The sequence below is a fragment of the Mauremys reevesii genome, linkage group 6, assembly GCF_016161935.1.
Source record: "Mauremys reevesii isolate NIE-2019 linkage group 6, ASM1616193v1, whole genome shotgun sequence".
Taxonomy (NCBI): domain Eukaryota; kingdom Metazoa; phylum Chordata; order Testudines; family Geoemydidae; genus Mauremys; species Mauremys reevesii.
The window spans coordinates 18,178,686-18,201,055 of NC_052628.1; the positions used below are offsets into that span (position 1 = coordinate 18,178,686).

Below are 22,370 nucleotides of genomic sequence, written 5' to 3' on the forward strand. Positions count from 1 at the left end.
GTCCCTTCTGGCTTTATAATCTATGAATCTGTTCATTACTTGCTGTGAGCAACAAGGACTCATTCAACTAAATGAGATAGCAGAAATGTAGGACTTGATTCTCATTTACCAAGGCCCTTTTAATCTTCTCTGATGGTGTAAATGGATGTCAAGGTGGATGGAAAGGGGGTCCCTGGATAAGAATCCGGCCCATAATCTATGTCAGTCAATGATTACATTAAAATACTTTGAGCCAAACCCTGCCATCCTTACTCAGGAAAAAAACTGCCAGTGAAGCTAATGGTCGTTTTCCCTGCGTGAGGACTGCATAGAGAGAGCGGGGTTTGGCTCAGTATATAGAAATAATTTTACATTTTAATTGAACTGAAACAAAGACTTACAATGGTCTTCTTTCCATCAAGTGTCACAGTGCATTATAAAGTGGGTCGGGGAAAAAAGGATTGTCTGACTATTTGATAAGGACTCCAATCTGCATTCATATCATATAGCAGGATATTGTCTGTGCCTGTAACTGATTTCCCTGTTATGCTTCCAAGTGAAAGATATAACTTCTTACACTCTAGGCCTCACCTTCAGGCACCGCAATGGTAACATTTTTCAGGGCCTGTGCAGAGATTTTTTTTAAACTGAGCTTTAGTCTTGTACATGCTCCCATTAAAGTCCGTGACAGAATTCCCATTTCTATCAGTGGGATCAGGCCCAGGCCCATTATGTTTAACAGGAACATTTGTAGATGTCTGATGCTCCTGGTTTAGTTCCGTTCCTATTCTAAAAAAGTGACAGTTAAGTGTCTGGCTATGGACGAGTCACTCTTGAAACTTGAGGCCGTGCCGCTGCCATTCAGAAGGTGTCCACAAGAAGCTGTGGTAGGAAGAGAGCCTGAAACATAAGGCCTTGCATCAGAAGCCTGGTGTGAGGCCTGAACTAAAGTAGTGGTCAAGCTTTGCTGATATGAAGCAAACTGAACAGAAGTCAGGCTCTGCCTGCCTGCAAGCTCACAGAATCTGGCAAGAACAGGGGTGATATTGTAGGAACACATATTCCTAAGAAAATGTCAGGCATAAAACACACAGGCAAACACATTCCAGAAAGGTGGTACCAGAACACCTCGATACCAACACATTTCCCCAAAGATAACAGGAACAGGCTGACCCATCCTAAAGATAAGGTCGGGATGATAGCATGATGGATAAAGATGTTTCTATCAAACCAGCAGGTACAAGGTAATGGGTGGCAGAGGGTTAACACGTAACTTGTTTGTATTGGTGTATAAAATGGAGTCTCAGAGGGAGTGTCTTTGGCTGGCCTAGGGGATAATGAAAAGTCCTGCCATTAACTGAGCTAGTCCATTGCAACAGGCATACATGTGTTAGTGTGCCTGTAACCATTGAGCCAGTGCATTAGGACCAGGCTTTGTTGACAATAAATCTGACCAAGTTCTTTCGCTACAAATGGGTCTGTGGTTATTGGGCTGTGCAATTGAGGTCTTCTGTGCCAACTATCTGCACAGAGCTGGGACAGCACATGGAGAAAACACACACACAGCCAAACATCTAACAACATCTATCAACAGTAGCCTAGAGTGTGTTAGTTCAGATGGGGCTAAGAGAACTGTAGCAGAAATGTTCTGAGCCAAGTTTTCAAATGGAGGCATCTCATGCACACCTGAAGAACTTACAGATATATCCATTATGTCTGCAAATTCTGTTTATGCAAACAGGCACAGTCTATGAAACATGGTAACTGGGAATGCCTGATTTATGTGCATAAGTGAAGCATTGGATTTGAATGCACAGCAGGTGAAAACATACCTCCAGCCATTTGAAAATGAGTATAGCATTCCTATGCCCTCCTTTTCCAAAACCAGCCAGACTAGTAACTACAGAAACAACAATTCCATAACAATGAGTCATGCTGACGTGAGATACTTAGATTAATACAACAAGCCGTCTAAAGATTTTTCAAGGCTCTTTGCATTTAAAGTGTTTCCCAGTTCAGTGGCAATGAATTGCTCCTTAAATTCTTATTGTATTTCATTCACTGTATCAAACTAAAACATACACCCCACCACACTGTCCAATTCAATATTTGTAGATATTCCCTTTTAAGGATCTGTGCAGGGTGAATTTAAGAACTGGGCAAAAGGCACAGCACAGTAAGGAGTCTGATAGATAATGGTCTCCTAATTATTATTTCATTCCCTTACACACACAGAACGGCAAAGGAAAGCTAAAATCATTCTCTGTACTGCATTTGGGAATACCTAACTAATCCTCACAATACTTTGTGAGGTAGGGAAATAAGCCTGGCTATCTTTATTTTACATATTGGGAACTCGAGGAAGAGAAGTGAAGTGATTCGCCTAAAGCCACAAAGGGAGTGAGCTGTAAGAATTGGGTTTAACAGGTTCCTGATTTTCAGTGCCATGCTCATACCACTTTACCACACCCACCGATTTCATAAAGGCATTTAGACTCTTCATTACTGTATTCTGTGTTATTAAAAAAACTGCAAAGCATTAGAGATCGTTATTAGGAACACTCTTACTCAGCAAACTTCCTCTTCAGTTAGAGAAATAGCACCACTGGACAAGTTCTTGTGCCTAAAAATGCAAATATACTTTTTGAGGCCATCCCACCCACTGAAATGATTATAATGACAGGGCATGCATGACCAGCAAATATTTTTGCAGAATAGTCAGAATTGCTGCACCTATAGCTATATTTTATTTATTTTATTTCTGTCTGGCATTCATTGTATCCAAGGCCGGCCCTAGACCAAATGGAGCCCCTCATCTGTTAAACTTTTGAATACCTTTATTTTTTATTGCATTTGTAGCCCATGTCATGACTTTGATGCAAGATTTGCAAGCATGAGTTATCCCCACCATATAAGACGATAAATTTGCATGCTAGGATCTGTAAATCTGTATTTATTCATGCCATATATAAGCAAATAAAAAAATCATTTTTCTAAGCTTCTATAAACTTTTTAATTTTAAGAATAATTGAAATGTTACTAACATCAGGAAATAGAACTGTATACCAACGTTAGATGGACCAGTATTAAATAGTGTTTCAGTAGGTGACAGACTTAGAATGTTAACCCTAGTCCTTTCGTTCTAAAGGTCGCTTTTCTCCTCTTTGCCCTCGTAAACTGAAGCACAGTGTCAGAGGTCCAAAGACTGGCCAATGGCATTTTTAAGCAATAAAATAGCAAGCAATGTCAGTCTCTTGTTGGCCATTGTCAGTTTGAAGATATGTATTAATGAGCCTGAGCTTTGAAAAGCCGCACTCACCACTTGTGACTATGACCGACAGTGTGAGCAGAATCCTCAAAGCTATCCACACATTAGGAAAAGCGTCCTTGAGCTCTGCATCATGAATGAATTGGAGAGCTTGGAGAGGAGAGTGCTTCCCTTGTTCATGTGTGTTTTCCTGTCTGTCTGCAGCTTACTAAGGTCATACAAAACCCCACAAGGCTTTCTGTGGTGCTTCATTTGTCTGAACCTTTCTTCGATGGACTCTCAAGCAGTGTCAATGAGCAACCAAAAAACCTCCCTCTTGAATTTTTCTTCCGAGCTTCCCATCACCTCATCTCTGCCCTCATAACCAAACTGTCTCTTCTTGTGATGAATACGATTTTCCTTGAAGATCAACTTAACTCCTAAGTTTTCCACCATTTCTTTGTTAGCTGTGATGGCATCTTCAAATCCATTGTCTCCATAGGCCACAATGAAATCAAGGTGGCATCTCGTCAAAGTAGTAGTGGTTGCGATGTCCACTGGCTGAGTTTGTAATGCCTTCCTTACTTGGAACAGGATATCTTGCCAAACCACAACTGAAACCAGAAATTTGAAGTCAGTGATCTAGTTTGCCAGGCTTAATGCTGTGTGTCGGATTCTGGCTTTGGCTTTACTGCACCAGTTCCATCAGGACGCTGTAAATCTCAGTTATTTGGTACCTCACTCGCCTTGCGCTGTCAATGCAGCTCTCCCAGCGAGAATCACTTAGCGGTCTCATGGTCAGATTTGTAACATTATCTGTGAGCATCTTTCACCTGATGCTTGAAATTGAAAACAGGATGTATATCCTTTGCAGTGTTCTGAAGAGAGATACTGAATCTAAAGAAGATGATGCTGCATCTGACACAGCCAGATTGAGGGAATGGAAGCCATAAGGCATGAAGAAAGCTCTTGGATTCATCACAAGGATCCTAGCCTGGACACCACTGTTTCTTCCCTTCATGTTCACACCGTTGTTGTAGCCTTGGCCATGGCAGTCCTGAAGCTTTATTTTATTCTCATTCAAAATGTTCATAAACAATGCTGTTAGGCCTTTTCCAGTAAAGTCATCCACAGACCGGAAACAGATAAAGTGTTCCTTTACTTGGATACAGCCATCCTTGTCATCAACAAATCTTACTGTAAATGACATCTTTTCACTGTGACTAATCAAGAGTGCATTCCATTATTACGGCATAGTACTTTGCTTTGCCGAGTCACATCAGTATGTTCTCAAGCACCTTCCTTGCTATAAGGTCTATCAATTCGTTTTGAATTGTTTTGCTGCAGTAATGGTCCGTAGCTTCTTTATGAACTACTTGACATAGGTGCTCATGCATGACATCATATTTCCCAAGGAGCTCTATCAAACTGAGGAAATTACCATTTTTTCAATGAACAACTTGTCCGACGAGCCCTGGAAAGTCAAATTATTCTTTTCAAGGAAGAGGGTAATTGAGATCAGATGCTCGAGCACGTTCCTTCAGTGCTGGGTTTCTACATTAATAATGCACTAGTTTTCTGCGTCTATGCATTTATTCAGCATGGGCCTGAACATTTGGAGTAGGCCGTAAAATGGCCAGGTGACTTTTCATGTTGCTTCAGAGCATCAGCTAAGTTATGTCAGTAATTGTACCAGCAAAGCACAAGCAATGAGTTGGCATTTTTGTCAAATATGTTGCAACAAAACCAGAACACTCTGTCAGTTGATTTCAAGTAAACTAGCCAATGATGATTCAGTTTCTCATACTTGAGCACTCTCTTGCAGTGTGACTTTGAGAAGTGTTGCTTCTGCTCAATTACTGGAAACCTCATATCCTCGATTTTGCCCAGCCCGTTCAAAATTGTACGATCAATATTGGCAGAGTTTAGGATCGCCAGCCATAAAGCAGGATCTGATGTATCGATTTGTGGTGTGCAATTTTTCTCATTGCTATTTCTGTCATCATGTGAGGCTGATTCTTCTTTATCGTTTCTCTTTTTTACGTAAGCCAAATTTTTTTGTCATTATTCTCCTTTTTATATGAGCCATATTCTTCTTTATCATCACTCTCCTTTATGCCACCAGGAAAACTTGATGATTCTCCATCACTTTCCTCACATTTCCATTCCTTATCTTCAGGTAAATCTGCTAATTCCTTAGTAATAGGACTTCCGTCATTTACACTTCACTCCTCAATTTCTTCTGCACTGGGATGATCGCTATTGCCTAAAGCCTGGTCTATGTTGTTCTGTTTCAGATATTTTCTCATCGGGTTTGCCCCTAGCTGAAAACTAGATTGCAATTGAACTTTTCGTTTCTATACTGAGTTCCTGAAATCTTCTTTGGGGACATCTTTTATTTTCTATGGGGGAACACAGACAGTATTAGGGGGAGCAAAAATCTACATTCTGCAGTTTTAGAAAGTCATTAAGCATGGCAAAAGAAGTAACAGTATTTTATATTGTTGCGTAGATAGGGGTTCAATAGATATCTCTGGCATCTCATTAAATATGTCCTTTATTAGTTGCTATATCCACTCTTCAAGTCTAAAAAAACACAAGTACATTTTCACAATTATACAATAAAACAAGGTTCACAGTATCACAACTGGGCTCTCACTTCACTTCAGTTTGTTCTTATATCTCACTGACTGACTGGCAATACCCCTGGCCTTATATACCCATGAGGGCATGGCTGACAACATTCTAGGAGGTTTGAGGTAAATTCTCATAAAGTCTGGAAGGTTCCATGAGATTCTACAAAGGTCCAGAACATTCTAGGAGGTTAGTGAAAAATGAATCCTGAAAAATTTTACTTCAAACATTCTATTTTCTCTTTTGTCACTAACAAAAACAGCACCCTCAGTGTGGCGCCCCCCACAAACCAAGCATCCCAGGCATTCACCTAGGTCACCTGCCCCTCAATCCAGTCCTGATTGCCAAGCCTGCTCACGCAAGTGGTAGAGTCATGAGAACAGAGGGTTCTCAGCATCACTCAGAAGGTTCTCAACAACTTGCAGGTTTGGGCCATAAGTGAATAACTGTAGATTTGAGTGGAATTCTAAAGGATAGGATTTTATTTCCCCTATTAAATGATTTCCCTTTAAACACTGAGGGTATATTAGCTAGAATGATGTTGATGTTGATTGCTCTATTACAGGTGCTATCACTAACATATTAATGGAACTAGGGCCTTCTGATTTGTGACTAGCTATCACTGTCATTACCATCTCTTCATGCTATCTTGCATTAGGCTCTGTAAGGAGACTGTTTTGGCTGTACTTGGTTTCGGGCCTGCCTACATGAGAGATTGCCTCTCTTCACAATAGCCTGGTGGGGAGCTGAGCAGATGTACAAGGGGTCCCACGGCGACGACTGCCTTTATGCAGCCTCCCACATGGGAAGGAAGACAGAAAGATCTGTGTAGGCAGGGCTGGATTTAGGGGCAGGGATTCAAGAGGGAGGTTTTTTGCTCGCTCATTGACGCTGCTCAAGTGTGCATCAAAGAAAGGTTAGGACACATGAAGCACCACAAAAAGACCTAGGTTTTTTAATGACCTTTTAATAAACTTCCAGCAGACAGGGCAACACTCTTGAACAATTGTATGGACCTTCACCAGTTGCTGAAGGAATGTTCAGGCATCAATGATAAAGACCTCTATGTTGAATTGGACAACATGTGTCACATTTTGCCACATGGGAAGCACTCTCCACTCCAAGTTCTCCAATTCATTCATGTTTCAGAGCTCAAGGACACTTTTCCTAATGCATGGATAGCTTTGAGGATTTTGCTCATGCTGTCGGTCACAGTCGCGAGTGGTGAGAGCAGCTTTTCAAAGCTCAGGCTCATTAAAACGTATCTTCGATTGATAATGGCTAACTAGTGACTGACATCACTTGCTATTTTATCACTTGCAAATGCCACTGGCAGTCTTTGGATCTCTCTGATGCTGTGCTTCAGTTCACAAAGGCAAAGGTGAGAAAAGTGACCTTTTGAACTAAAGGACTAGGCCAGGGTTAACATTCTAAGGTTCCAATTCATTCATGATGCAGAGCTCAAGGACACTTTTCCCAATGTCTAGATAGCTCTGAGTATTTTGCTTACACTGTTGGTCACAGTTGTTACCTACTGTAACACTATTTAATACTGGTCCACCCAGTGTTGGGGTACAGTTCAATTTCTTGATGTTAGTTATTCTTATTATAATTTTAAGAATAACTGAAATAAAGTTTCTATAGGCTTAGAGGAAATGAATTTTTGTATTTGTTTATATGTGGCATGAATAAATACAGATTTACAGATCCTAGCATGCAAATTTATCATCTTATATGACAGGGATAAATCATGCATGCAGATCGTGCATCAAAGTTGTGAAATGAGCTACAAATGCAAGAAAATTAAAGTATTCAAAAGTTTGACAACTGGGGTGGGGGTGTGTGTACAGAAGATGCTCCTCGCCTGGGGTGCCATTTGGTCTAGGGCTGGCCCTGTGTGTAGGGATGGATGTTTGGCCTGTTCCTCACATGCTGCCCCTTGTAGTTAGGGGTTAGTTCACTAATGTTCACAATATGCTGCCAGAGTGGTATATGAGGCCTAGAGTGGGGGCGGGGGTCACATGAGTGCAGGAAAGGGATAGCCATTTTGTCTTGATTGTTCCATTCTTCATTTTTCTTCCTCTTTTTCTCTCCAGACTATTCTATCCACCTCCTTACCATTCCCCCAATGTATGTTCTTTTAATATCTCCTTTCTCTTCTCTTCTGTTTGAAACCTCCCTTTCCCTCTGATTCTTTATCTTTCACATTCACACCATCTTTTACTGTCCACTCACTACTCTCCCTGCTTCATTTTCCTTTTTCTTGTTCTTTCGTGTATTTCCCTTCTTCCATTTGGTCTCTGCATGCAAATTTCTGTCCTTTTGATCCCTTCTTGTGTTTCTCCACAGTCCTGCCCATCTATTTATTAATTCAACCTCTTGTGTATTTAATTTATGATACCATCAGGAAATACATGATCATATACTATCTTTTCCTGAGGACCTCTGCCTCATTCATTGCATTGGATGAAGGATACTCAGGGAATGAATCAGGATTGTGTAGTGAGTGAAGGTGTGGCCTGGAGGACCCCTGCCTCATTTACTGAAGAGGTTGAGAAGTGTGTCTTTAATGAGAGAGGAGACTACAGGAAGTAAATGGAAGTGGCTGGGTGCTCAGTAGTTTTGAAAATCAGGTTATTTATTTCTGAGCCTAAACACAGGCTTAGGAGCCTTACTTTAGAAATCTATTTTGAAAATCTAATGTTGTTGCTCCCAGCAATGGCAGTGACATTAAGCCCCCACAGCAAGTTTATATTGCTTCTCACTGATCTAGTGTGCTAGGTCTGGGAATCAATAATATCTTGGCTGGGAAGATTAAAAAGTGGCTTAGGGCTCAGAAATGCCTAGTGATAAGATCAGTATAAAAACCTGGACAGATTTGATTAGGTGGATCTTCCTTAGGTGCTAGCATGTGTGACTGCATGTTCTTTTTTCATCATATCTAATAACTAGACTCAGCCACACCCCAAAGGCAAATACAGTTAATCCCATTTACTAAGCATCTGAGGTGAGTTGAAACAAGGCAAGCAAGGGGGTTAGCAATTATGTAAACTATTGAAGAGTAAAAATGCTAGAAATGGAAAATAATCATTGCTGTGGAAAGCAATAAGAGAGGGTTGTACAAGAAATATAAATTAACAGCCAGTTGCACATGGGGAAGCATACAAGCACACAGTGAAAGAATGTGAATAAAGATCAAGAAAGCTAATATTAATAAAAAAGACTGTGCTGGTTGAGAAGACAAATGAAACCTGTTATAAATATGTATATGGAGGAAAAGTTAAATGAGAGAAGCTATAAAGACCTTAACTCTTATGGGAATATGATGTATATTTGGTACTATTACATATAAGGCAGATATTGCTGTGAAACAGAACTGCTGCTTTTCCTTAAAGTTCACCAGAGAGATCAAGGAAAAAATGCTGGAAATGGAGATAAATTTTCAGGTGTGCAGAAAATGAAAAAAATTAAATACAGACATAGAAGATTCTTAAATAGGTGACAAATAATTGGAACAAATGAAAGCTCAGAAACTTTTAGGACTAGAAAGATGAATCTCAGAATCCTTAAAGGGATTGCACCCAAAGGGCCTGCACTCCTTACTTAGGTGGGGTTCCCCTTCAAGTCAATGGAGAAGTACAGGATTGGGATCAGATTAAAAAAAAAAAGAACCATTTGCTGAAAACCAGAGGTACCTAAAGACATTAGAGTAGATAAGATCACACCTATATTTAAGGTATCAAGAAAGGAGAAATGAAAACTCTTTGATTTTGAATGCCATACTGGAGTGACTGGAGTCATGGACTAGGGACAATTAGGAATAATTAGATATATAGAAAAGTAATTAACATCCAGAAGAGATATAAAAAGGAGAGATGACAATGATAAAAGGAGAGTTATATATGAAATTTCTAGTGGAATTTTTAACTGAGTAGATTTTTCCTATCAGAACTTCTTGTCTGAATCCTAAAATCAAATATTTGAGATGAAAAGGACCTACAATATCAGGTCTTCTAATCCAGTGGTTCTCAAACCAGGGCCGCTGCTTGTTCAGGGCCAGGCTGGTTCGCCATTCCAGGCCAATGGGGGCTGCAGGAAGGGCGGCCAGCACGTCCCTCAGCCCGTGCCGCTTCCTGCAGCCCCCATTGGCCTGGAGCAGCAAACTGTGGCCAGAGGGAGCCGCAATCGGCCGAACCCACAGATGCGGCAGATAAACATACCGGCCCGGCCCACCAGGGGCTTTCCCTGAACAAGTGGCGGCCCTAGTTTGAGAACCACTGTTCTAATCTATCCCTCTACTAGTACAGGATTATACCCTATGGTATATTTTTCTAGTGCTTGACTAATCTAGTTTTAACTGTTATGCTTCTGCAGCAGCAGTAATATAAGTACATTTTCTCTATATATTAGCTCTATACATATTCTAGGTTGTGATTTTACAGTGAAACAACACAGAATAAGGCTTCTTCAGGGAAATAATTGCTTTATAGCTGTTTTCATCTTTTGTATGAACTCAGGAAGTCAAATTCCATCCTCAGTTGTATCAATTAATCCTCTTGCAATCATGTACTGCAGTGATGGGCGCATATTAAATGCCTAGACATATAGATAGCCCCATGTGTGGTTGCCTGAAACATTTGCCATTTTTGCCTTAGATAGTTGAAGATACCTCAGTATTTAGAGTATCTCCCAGCACCCACTTGCCCCTTCCCAAAAAATGAAAACAGCTAAAAACAGGTTGTGATTTTCTTGAATGTTTTCCTAATTAAGAATTTGGCGAATAATTTCTGAAAATAATTCTTGTTCATGAGAAGCTTGTTACAAGTATTTGATATTTTAAATTCCAGTAAAATGGTCAAGTGGTGAGATGATACTCAGTTTTTCTGCTAAACTGTGATCATTTTGTGACCTGATCTTCCCATTGTCTTGTCAGCCTGTTAAGTCCTGTCTGACACCTACACCAAATCATATGTCCAGCACCTAGAAAATGGGGTCTTGATCTGTGATTGGGGTTCCTAGGCACTATTGTGATATAAATAATAGGACACATAGGTTACATTAAATGTTTTTTGTTCCCTGATTGGATTAGAATACATCTTATGAGGCTTCTAGTGTGAATATGCATGCTTACAAATTAAGAATTTTTTTTCCATTACTATTTTGCAAAATCTACTTGAACACTTGCCAAAACAGCAAAGATTGTGTCAGTAAACTCATTTGCTAGAATATTCACAGAAGGCAATGGGGCCTTGAACAAAGTCAAAGTGAATTCTTTTAAAAACTGAATTAATATTCATAAAAAATATTTGCAATATTCACTTAGTTCTGTTCTGGACCCAAAATTTTTAAAAAGACCCCCTTTCACAGGAAACTTAGAAATTCTTTGTTTTTGTTCTGATCTGGAATGAAAACAAATGTCACAACTGTGGAATTTCCTGGGCAGTTGAAATTCCAATTTCTGCACAATTCTAATAATTACTGGGCCTAAGTTGCTCATTGTTACACCCATGCAAGTTCGGGAAGGAAGTGAATTTACACAGGACGATTGTTGCATTGATTCAATGGGCTTTGGATCTGGCCATAAGTAAGAGCAGCATCTGTGCCATTCTGGTTAAATCATATTTTACAGAAAGTATCTGGCTAATATACTGTGCTTCCTCAATGCTAGATCATAATTTAACAAGGGGCAGCACTTTGTTGTGGTGCCCAAAGGATGGTTTTGTGATGCTCAGAGAGTGACAATTTCCCTGCCAGTCTCCCTTCTGCTCTGGGGAAAGAGGGATTAAACTATGCCAGCTCTATACCTGGCACAGCACACATCTGTAGATTGGACTGGCTCAACTACACTGCCTTTCCCCTCCCTTTCCCATGCACCAATTCATGCTCATGGCTCTGCAGAGATTGCTTCCCTTCCTGCATTGTTAGGCCTTGTCTGTACTACGCGTGAAAGTCGATCTAAGATACACAATTTGAGTTACGTTAATAGTGTAGCTTAGAGCTACTTACTGAGGGCTCCACACTACACTGTGTCGACGGGAGACACTCTCCTGTCAACTCCCCTTACTCTTCTTGTTCCAGTGGAGTACAGGAGTTGACGGGAAAGAGATCTGTGGTCAATTGAGCGGCTCTTCACTATACCCGCCAAATCAACCCCCGATGCATCGATTGCTGCACGTCGATCCCCCGGTAAGTGTAGACAAGCCCTTAGGGTATATCTACACTGCAGCTGGAGGTGTAATTTCCAGCTCGGATCAACAGAGACACAATAGCTTAGACTGAGCGAGTGCACTAAAAATAGAAGCATAGCTGCAGCAGTGGGTGTGGCAGCATGAGCTACCTGGCTGAATACAATCCCATTCGAGGCCGTAGGCAGGTACGTGGGTGGCTAGCCTATGCTGTCGCCACCTATGCTGCTGCAACTATGCTGCTGTTTTTAATGTGCTAGCTCAGGGATGGGCAAACTATGGCCTGCGGGTCACATCCGGCTCATGGGACCATCCTGCCCGGCCCCCAAGCTCCTGGCCTGGGAGGCTACCCTCCAGCGCCTCCCCTGCTGTCCCTCCTCCCCCGCAGCCTCAGCTAGCTTGCTTGCTTCGCCACCGGCGCAGTGCTCTGGGTGGTGGGGCTGTGAGTTCCTGGGGCAGCACAGCTGCAGAGAGCCCGGCCTGACCCGATGCTCTGTGCTGCGTGATAGTGGCAGCGGTGGCAGGATGGCCTGGCTCCAGCTGGGTGGCGCGGCTGTAGCGCCGTCAGCCACCAGTGCTCCAGGCAGCACTGTAAGGGAGCAGGGGGGTTGGATAGAGGGCAGGGGAGTTCAGGGTGGTGGTCAGGGGGCGGGGGTGTGGATAGGGGTTGGGGCGGTCGGGGGGAAACAGGGGGTTGAATGGGAGCAGGAGTCCCGGTGGGACAGTCAGGAAGGAGGGGGTGGGGTTGGATGGGGAAGCAGGGGGCAGTCAGGGGACAGGGAGAAGGGATGGTTGGATGGGCCAGGAATCCCGGGGGAGGGGGCGTCAGGGAACGGAGAGGTTGGATGGGGCAGGAGACCGGGGCGGGCAGATAGGGAGGCCGGCCCACGACCCCTTCCCCTAACCGGCCCTCCATACAATTTATGAAACCCGATGCCCGCCCTTGTGCTAGCTTGATCAAAAGTAGCACATGTACATCTACCTGAGCTGGAAATTACACCTTCAGCTACAGTGTAGACATACCCTGTGAGTGGTGATGCAGGGCGGTACAAGCGGGTCCTACCCTTTGCAGTTCCACAGGTCAGCCCACCGTCTGGTCCCTCCATTTTCATATGCCTTGCAGCTTCAATTCCCCACATTAATCATTTGAAATATTACATGCAAACCCTGATAATATTGTCATATACCTTGTCATGTACCTTCTACAGCAGTGGTGGGCAGCCTGCGGCTTGCAGGCCACATGTGGCCCATCAAGGTGATCTGCTGGCACACCGCGAGACAGTTTGTTTACATTGACCGGCCGTGCCCGCAGATGGTCAATGTAAACAAACTGTCTGGCGGCCAGGCCAGCCAGTGGATGACCTTGATGGGCCGCTGGTTGCCCACCACTGTTCTACAGGGTTTGGGGATTTATGCTATTCTATATTCGCTTTACATTGGACACCTCATTTAGCCTTGTATAACCATGTTATTTTTTCCCTTTTTTGTTTTGCTTGGAAAGCTTTTCTTTCATTAGCTTAAACTATGTAGCTTGCCATCACAGTTTAAATGCCTCATCAACATTTCTGTGCTTTTTAATTGACTCAGACATAGGACATAAACTAAACAGCAGGTTTTAAATAATTAAGTTGCTGCTAATCCTGAAGAAATGTCAGAAAGTCCCCAAGTAATGTCAAATTATATCTGCTTTCTTGTGGACCAGGTAATCAAAGAGATCCTTTTTATTGGAACTAAATGACTTTGTGATGTCATCTGCAGCAGAATTCTTAGGGGGGTGGAGGAGGGAGGGGAAAAGGGGGAAAGAGGCCTGAATTAAAGACAAAACAATGGGATTGGAATGTGGTGCTTTGATTTCCCTTGTAAAAATGGTTAGAGAGGCCAAAAGTATTTAAAAAATATATATTTGTAGTGTGTATAGATTGGAATACCTTTTGAAACAAAAGTCTGTTTTTCTCATGATAGAAACAAGAATGTTTCAAAAGCTTCAGACAACTTGTTATACGTGCTCCATTGTGGGCAACCTACTTTTTCACCTTTAGCAGACAGTAGAAAGGAAAGATGGTCTTGTGGTTAAGGCACTGGCCTGTAACTCTGGAGACTTGGATTCAATTCTCAACTCTACTACAGACTTTGTTTGAAGAGGTCATCTAGTCCAGTCTCCTGTGCTGAGGTACAATCAAGTATACCTAGACCATTCCTGACACATGATTGTCTAACCTGTTCTTAAAAACCTCCAATGATAGGGATTCTACAATCACCTTCAAGCGTGGCACCCAGAACTGGAAAGAGTACTCTAGCTAAGTTTTCACAAGTGCTGGGCAGAATGGGACAAGTAAGTCCTGTGTCTTACATACAACGCTCCTGTTAATATACCCCAGAATGATATTTGACTTTTTTGGAACTGCATCACATTGTTGACTCATATTCAATTTATGATCGACTGTAACCCTATATGCTTTTCAGCCGTTGTACCATCTAGGCAGTTATTCCCCATTTTGTGTTGTGCATTTGATTTTTCCTTCCTAAGTGTAGTACTTTGCACTTATCTTTATTGACTTTTATCTTGTTTACTTCAGCTCAGTTCTCCAATTTGTCAAGGGAGTTTGCATTCAAATCCTTTCTTCCAAAGTGCTGGAAACCCCTTCCAATCTGGTATCGTATGAAAACTCTATAAGCATACTCTCCACTCCATTATCCAAGTCGTGTCTGAAAATGTACAGATGCAGGACAGACCCCTGGGGGAATCCTCTAGGTATGGCCCCAGTCTGACAGCAAATCATTGATAACTACCGTTTGAGTCTTTAACCAGTTTTGAACACATGTTATAGTAATTTAAGCTAGATCACATGTCCCTAGTGTGCTTATGAGAATGTCAAGTGGGACTGTGTCAAAAGCCTTACTAAAATCAGCCTTTCCCCATCCACTAGTGACCCTGTCAAAGAATAAAATTAGGTTGGCTTGGCATGATTTTGTTCTTCACAAATCTATGTTGGCTATTACTTATGAAGCATGAAACATTTAATATCTTTGTGCCTCAGTTGCCTGTCTCTAAAATGGGGATGATACTTCCCAACCTCACAGGGGTGTTGTAAGAATACATGCTTGTGAGATGCTCAGAAACCATGGTGATGACGCCCACACACATAGATAGAACAGAGGAGCAGCTTACTGGAAATCAATAGGAATATTCACAATAAGAAGCACTATGTTCAGTACATCTACAGTACTAAATACTAAGTCATTCCCATCTCTGGATTTCACAATGGGTCCCATCTTCAACAGTGTCTATCTGTAAAATTCTAACTCTCCAGAACAGATACTGTCTTTGTTTATTTACAGTGCCAAGCACATTGTAGGTATTAATATTAAATGATTGTTGTAATTATGGTTATTACAGTGCATTAATAAAATATAAAAGTAAAAATAAAATAATGATGACAATCAGAAGATATCTTCTCGGTTACATACAAAATAAGAAGTTAGTAAAAAGAATAGTAGATTCCCTCTGAGATAAGTGTAGTGACACATGCAATAGACATTGCTTAGAAAAATTAGATGAATGATCCGCCTTGATGTTTAAAGAAGAGAATAGAGGAGAGATGCTGGAAACAAACAGAATGTATATTTCCTTGAAGAAATATTGCCAAGGATTTAACTCCTGCCAGAAGAGGTGATCGAGAAATTAGTACCAGAAGAATCAACAAAAATCCCAAAGGGAGATAGATCCCATGTTGGCATTTCCATGAAACGGATGGGGAAATGTCTTTTAAAAACAAACATCTTTGGAAGCAGTACTGAAGAGAAGCTAATGAAACACTTCTGTTTAAGAGTATAGCTAGGGGAGAGCCAATAAAAACTTATAGCCCTAAAAGCTTGATTTAACCGTTGAAGAAAATAATGGAAATATTACTCATGGAAAGAGTTTAAATTTTTTTGATGAACTCTTATTAAGTTTACAATTAATAAAAAATAGGGTTTGTCCAGATTAGGAAAAGAGGTGGAGTCTACGTTGGAGCTTTCAGTGCAAGGCTGTAGCAAAAAGGACTAACGTGATCCTTGACTATACAAACAGGGGAGTTAGGAGTATGGGCCTGTGCTTGGTCTTACTCTTGTATTTGTAGAATTTTTTTCTTTTACCCTTTATGTCTCCAGCTTGTTTAATCTCATTTTGTGCCGTGGCATTTCTAATTTTCTCCCTACATACTTGTGTTATTAGTTTATATACATCCTTTGTAATTTGACCTAGTTTTCACTTTTTGTAGGATTCCCTTCTGAGTTTCAGATCATTTAAGATCTTCTAGTTAAGCCAGGGTGGTCTCTTGCCATACTTCTTATCTTTCCTACGTAGTGAGATAGTTTGCCCTTGTGCCCTTAATAATGTCTCTTTGAAAAACTGCCAACTGTCTTGAACAGATTTCCCCTTTAGACCAGCTCCAGGTAACAGAAGTTATTGGGCTTGGTAATGGGGAAACTAGGTGAAATTCTATGACCTGTGTTATATGGGAAGTCAGACTAGATGATTTAATAGTGGCCCCTTCTGGCCTAAATATCTGTGAGGCTATGAATTTAACCACTTACACCTGTGCAAATGGATTCAAAATAAATGTTAGATACTAACATTCTGATTAGGTAGCCTTTGAAGCTCATTTTGCACTGGCGTAAATGACTAGATGAGGTGCAAGACCATGGAGAAGCTGGTCCAAATAAACATATTTGCAAATAAAATAAAAGGGAACTACTTAATTTTTATTCCCATATAGTACAAGAGTATATTATTTTGCTTAAAAATCAGTGTAGCACTTAACATCAAATCAGATTACATTATCAAGTAATTTTAATTAGCAAAGTACACTAGAAAGCTCTCACTGAGTTCCCCACACCCTACAACTTACTTGAAAATACCATTTGGGTTTGGAATTTTTTAAAAACTACTTTTCAATCCTTTCATCTGACAAATACAGAGAGGTTATTTTAGGCTCTGTGACATCCCTTTTCAAAAGGAAAGAATGAAAATGTTATTTTTGAGTAAATTCCCATCATTTAAAGGAAAGATGCTGTCACAGTATATTTAATTATAACTGGAATTGAGAGCCCTGCCATCTGCTCAACATGTTGACATTTTGCTTGTAGTTAAAATTATCTTTAAACTATCCCACTTCCCGCTACGTATGTAGTCACTCTGATGAGAAGAAATAGAAGTGTGTATCTTTTTGTTCCCTTTAATGGAGCTGTGTGAAAAGCTTCTCATTAAAGTGGTACTCTCAGAGGCCAGTTAGAAGGGTTTCATGGAAAGGCAGGGGAAGAGAGGGAAAGAATCATTTTCTTTGTGTGGTTTTGCCAGTTTTTCCCAAATAGAAGGCAATTTTCATCAGGAAATAGTGCTCTTCATTTGTGGTTTATGGGGCAAATCTAGTTCCTAGTGCTGAACTTGAGCATCTTGATTCAGCAGCGGCATTCTCAGCAGAGCCATTAGAGAAGGAAACCTTCCCCCAAGGCCATGCAGTAGCCACTGTAATCCTAGTATGTTGCCACACTGGGTAGGTCTACACAGCTGCTGGAGTGAGTCTCGCAGCCCAGGCAGACACGCGCACTAGCAGGGCCTGGGCTAGTGCTCTGAAAATAGCTTTGAGAGTCATGCTTGGGCTGGAGCTCAGGCTCTGAAGCCCATTCCCCTCCCTAGGCTTCAGGGCCAGGCTTTGTGGTGGGCTGTATGGGCCCCCACCCAGGATGGGCCACCCAAGGGGGCGCCGTGCTCAAGGTTTGGATTCCCACCTGACTTGCTGCCGCCGAGAGGCCAGCTGGGCTGATGGAGGCGGCATGGCAGGCAGGCAGGTGAGCAGTGGGGGCGTTGTGGAAGAAATGAGCTGCAGGGGGCAGTTGGACGACCAGCCGTTGGAGCCAGGTGACTCCTCTGGAGCAGGGATGCCCCTCCTCCGCCCTGCTCCACATGTGCAGCCACTGCTGTTCCTGTCCCGTCCCTGCATTCATCCCTGGAGTCACTCCTAGCCACTCTGGACTGGGAGAGTCCTCCTGTCTGCTCTGTGGGGGGAGGGGCAGGAAGCTGATGGCATGTGCACCCCTCACATGTGCGCCCGATTTCCACTGAGCTGGGGTGATGGGACAGGGAGAATCTGTGTGTGCTGCTCCTTCTCTGGGTCTGGAGCTGCTGGCAGCTGCTTGTGTCTGAACAAGCCTAGTTCAGGCTCCTGACCCTGAGTGCTTTCTTAAAGAGACAGTGCACTCACTTACTCAGGCACACACACATTCTTCAACACAACACACACTCTCCTTCACACAGTCCCCCAAACACACACACCAGGTCTCCCTGCATCCAGGTCACTTCCCCACCTGGGTTGTGCTGAGGCATCAAGAGCTGCTGCTCTCCTGCCTTCTCCTTACACATCCCACAGGGAAAGTGACCTGGATGCAGGAAGCCCTGACATCGCTCCTTGCTCCCCCTCTCACAGCCCCCTAAGGCTGTGCCAGACGGAGGAGCAGCAGTTCAGTGGGGGAGCCAAGGTGATTCACTGGGTAATGTGCTTACTGCTGCACTCTACCTGGTGGCCCCTCTACTGCAGAAATGTCAAATTCTCTCACCATTTAGTGGCTGGCCCACAGAGGAGGTAAGCTTCCTACTGATTCCATTAGTTCTTGGGAAGGGAGGAGAGTTTGGTTTTGGTTTGTTTTTTAAATGAAAGCTAGCTTTTCCTTTAGTGAGGAAGTTGAGTGACACTGCAAATCTTATTAAGAAAAAAGAAATACTTCCCCATATTGAATATACTTTAGTGCTACCTTTTTGTTCATCAGCCTAAACAAGAAGTGGAAAGATATAAAGACCAGTGATACATGTTAAGGGGGAAAGAGTTGCCTTGATTACCACATAGGAAAATGTGGAGAAATTGGTTATTCATCTCTCTGCTTCTGAAAGCTTACATGGGAGGCATAAAAAAGCTATTTCAGTAAATGACCATACTGTTAAGAGCTGTGCACAATGCACTGTTTGCAATGCACAACAGTAATTTTATTGGCCAAGAAATTTATGAACAATATCTCAAATTCTCATGTGCCTGTAGAAGGCGTTTTGACATTCATTGTATACATATACAGTTATATTTCGTTTATAAGCAATGCCCAAAATACACCTCTAGTCCTCACCAAGTTTATTTCAAAATATTGCTATATGGAAACAGGTTTATAGATTGCACAGAATAGGTGTGACGTTGCACTCTATATGAGTTTATAAAAATATGCTAATGAGTGAATATAATGTAACTGGAATATGCTTCGTGCAAAAGGTCTCTTGTAAGGTATCATTACAAAGTTTATAATCTACTGAGTGTGATCATCTTATTTGTATAAAAGTATCACTCTTGTATCTGAAACTAAAAATATGAAATATAACTCAGAGGGCCTATTGTAATTATGCAGTGTGGGCCATTAATGGTTGTTTGGAATCTTGATGGCTCCCATTAACCAGGACAATTGACTGTGGATGGCTCTGTTTGCAGGCAGGCCTTCCTGTGAGTCAGGCTGGGGGGAATGAAGGCTTGGGGTCTTACAGTGACATGTGATCATGTCTCCTGAACTGGAATCCATCTTTAACCTGGTGTTTTTCCATTGAGAAGTTGGGGTCGGGGGGAAACGTGGGAACCCAGAGGGACAAAGGATTCCCGCCTTATGCAAAAGATATATAAATAGATGGAACAGAACAAAGGATGGAGCCATCATGAAGAATCCTCTAGCTACCACCTGAGCTGGAACAAGAGCTGTACCATGGGAAAGAATTGTGCCCAGGCCTGGAAGGTGTCCAGTCTGAGGAAAAAACGTACTGAAGCAGAGATTATCTGTATTCAGTTTGATTAGACATAGATTTGCGTGTTTTATTTTATTTTGCTTGGTAACTTATTTTGTTCTGTCTCTTACTACTTGGAACCACTTAAATCCTACTTTCTGTATTTAATAAAATCACTTTTTACTTCTTAATTAACTTAGAGTATGTGTTAATATCTGGGTGGGCAAACAGCTGTGCATAACCCTCTATCAGTGTTATAGAGGGCGAACAATTTATGACTTTATCCTGCAAGTTTTATACAGAGTAACAGGGATTTATTTGGGTATAGAATCCATTGGGGAGTTGGGCATCTGAGTGTTAAAGACAAGAACACTTCTGTAAGCTCCTTTCAGTCAAGCCTACAGCTGTTGGGGGACGTGGTTCAGACCTGGGTCGGGGTTTGCAGCAGGCTAGTGAGTCTGGCTCAAACCAGGCAGGGCACTGAAGTCCTAAGCTGATGGGGCAGGAAAGCAGGGGCAGAAGTAGTCTTGGCACATCACTTGGCAGCTTCCAAGGGGGGTTCTGTGATCCAACCCATCACAGTAGGCATCCACGAAACAGATTACTGGGGATTTGGGAAAGTGTGCGAAAGAATTAGACCAAACTAAGACACCAGATAACCTTATTTTAACTTTCTGAAGTCTTAAAAGAGAAAGTGCTTTCTTCTTTTCTTCTGTCGGTTGTAAGAGACCTATTATAAACATGGAGCATTGCATTTGCATACACACAACTGGATAAACAAGTAATAGGTCTTGTCCCTGTGTGTCTCGTGCAATGTTTAGAAAATCCTCCTAGCAGAAATTCACAGCAGGTTTTAATATTTCTTCACAAGGAAGGAAATAACGGGTGCCAGAGTTGGGACTGTTTAGCTTTTCTCCCTCTTAGGAGGAGGTATAGCAATTAGCCCCTTGAAATAGGAAAGCAGCAGGAGCTTCTGGTGTATTGACACTATGTCGTAAAGTATCATAATGGATCTTTAGACAGGCTCCTGAAAAACTGCATAATTCCTTGCTGTGGAGAGCATTGTCCATAGCTGCATGCTGTCCTTTTTTAATAGACATGAAAAACAGAGATGAGCCATTTTCAGCATCTGAAGATCTATAGTTGCATGCATATGTAAACCAAACAGTAATTACTTCACACACTACATGTGTGAAACAGGGCTCAGAGGTATGGGGGATAGAACTTTCAATCTTCCATTCAAAAAAAAAAGTCCTCTAGCCAGTGAATTGTTGAAATAAGGCCTGCTATACTATGGTGATGGATGACTGTATATAAAGCCATAGGTAGACCCTACAACGTGAAAAGAATATGAAAGTAGAAATCACCTAACAGCCTTTGGGACATGGCCATTTTGCATACTATGCATTCATTTCAATGCACCTCCCAAAACTCCAGATGACTATATACCAGCTTTCCATAGAATAAATGTGGAGTACATTTTGCTATTTTCCAATCTTAACTGCACAGAAGCCCAGCTGCCATATATGGCATACCACAGAAATACTGAAGATGAGTAGCTTAATTAAAAACTATTATTATTTATTACTATTTTTCTATATTTAGAAATTATTAATAAATAGGAGCTTTATAGCATTTTGGAAACAGCAGAACAGTGGTCTTAGAAAATAGGGCAATGCTACATGCACAGCGTTGAATATTTTATGCAGCAACAATAAATTATTCCTTAGAAGTTGGAAGTAGCACAAGGAAATAGAAGAATTACACTTTTGGTTTGATTTCTGGCAGGTCAGAGTCTGTTTGCTTCATAATGGTATGTTTTAATACTAACCGATTACTTATTTTGATTAATATCAAATCTATCTGAGGAAAATAAATAACCAGAAAAAAGTTACATTAAGACTGACAAGTTGTTTTTTAACATTTAACTCTTTTTGCAGTCCTAGAACTCTGAAGAGGTAACATGCTATTTACTGCACCCTTCTGATATTAAATGACCCAGCAGAAATGACAGCACAGTAGCTGTGTTTATTACGTACCTCAAAAATGTAATGTTGGCAGTGTCATCTGCTATGTTATACTGGCTAGATATTTCTATGCATGGATGATTTGATACTCTTGCTTTAATAGGAATGGGGCATGAGGAAGCAGCATCAGGTTAGAAGATAGAGCCAGGAACTGGGGAACTAGGAAGCTGCTCGGCTTGCATGTGGGTCACTGCTCTGCATGCGCAATAAAATAAGGCTTGAGAGGCTATGAAATATTAAAAGTTAGTTTGGAATAGGCATGTTTATTATACTTTGGGATCTATGGCTGTTTGGCATTAATTTGCATGTGTCTCTGTACGTTTTCTGTTCATATGTTATTTGCTAGATGTTTCTAAATAATATATATTAAGAGATAAGACCTATTCATTAACTAATATTGTGTAACGTTATTACAAATAGAATTAGGGACCACATTTATCTCACTGACGTCAATGGAAAGACTGACTTCAATCAGCTTTGGGTCGGGCCCCCTAGTAATGTAACTC

At 41.6% G+C, this 22,370-nt stretch overlaps 1 protein-coding gene across 1 annotated transcript in view; it reads left to right on the top strand.

Annotated features, from left to right (window-relative positions):
- The first annotated feature begins 15,254 nt into the window (after positions 1-15,254).
- The window catches only part of RAB27B (RAB27B, member RAS oncogene family), a 140,929-nt gene continuing 133,813 nt past the window's right edge, over positions 15,255-22,370 (top strand). The window contains exon 1 of the mRNA XM_039545091.1: positions 15,255-15,361. The gene's annotated coding sequence lies outside the window, so the exon portion shown is untranslated. The remainder of the gene's footprint in view (positions 15,362-22,370) is intronic.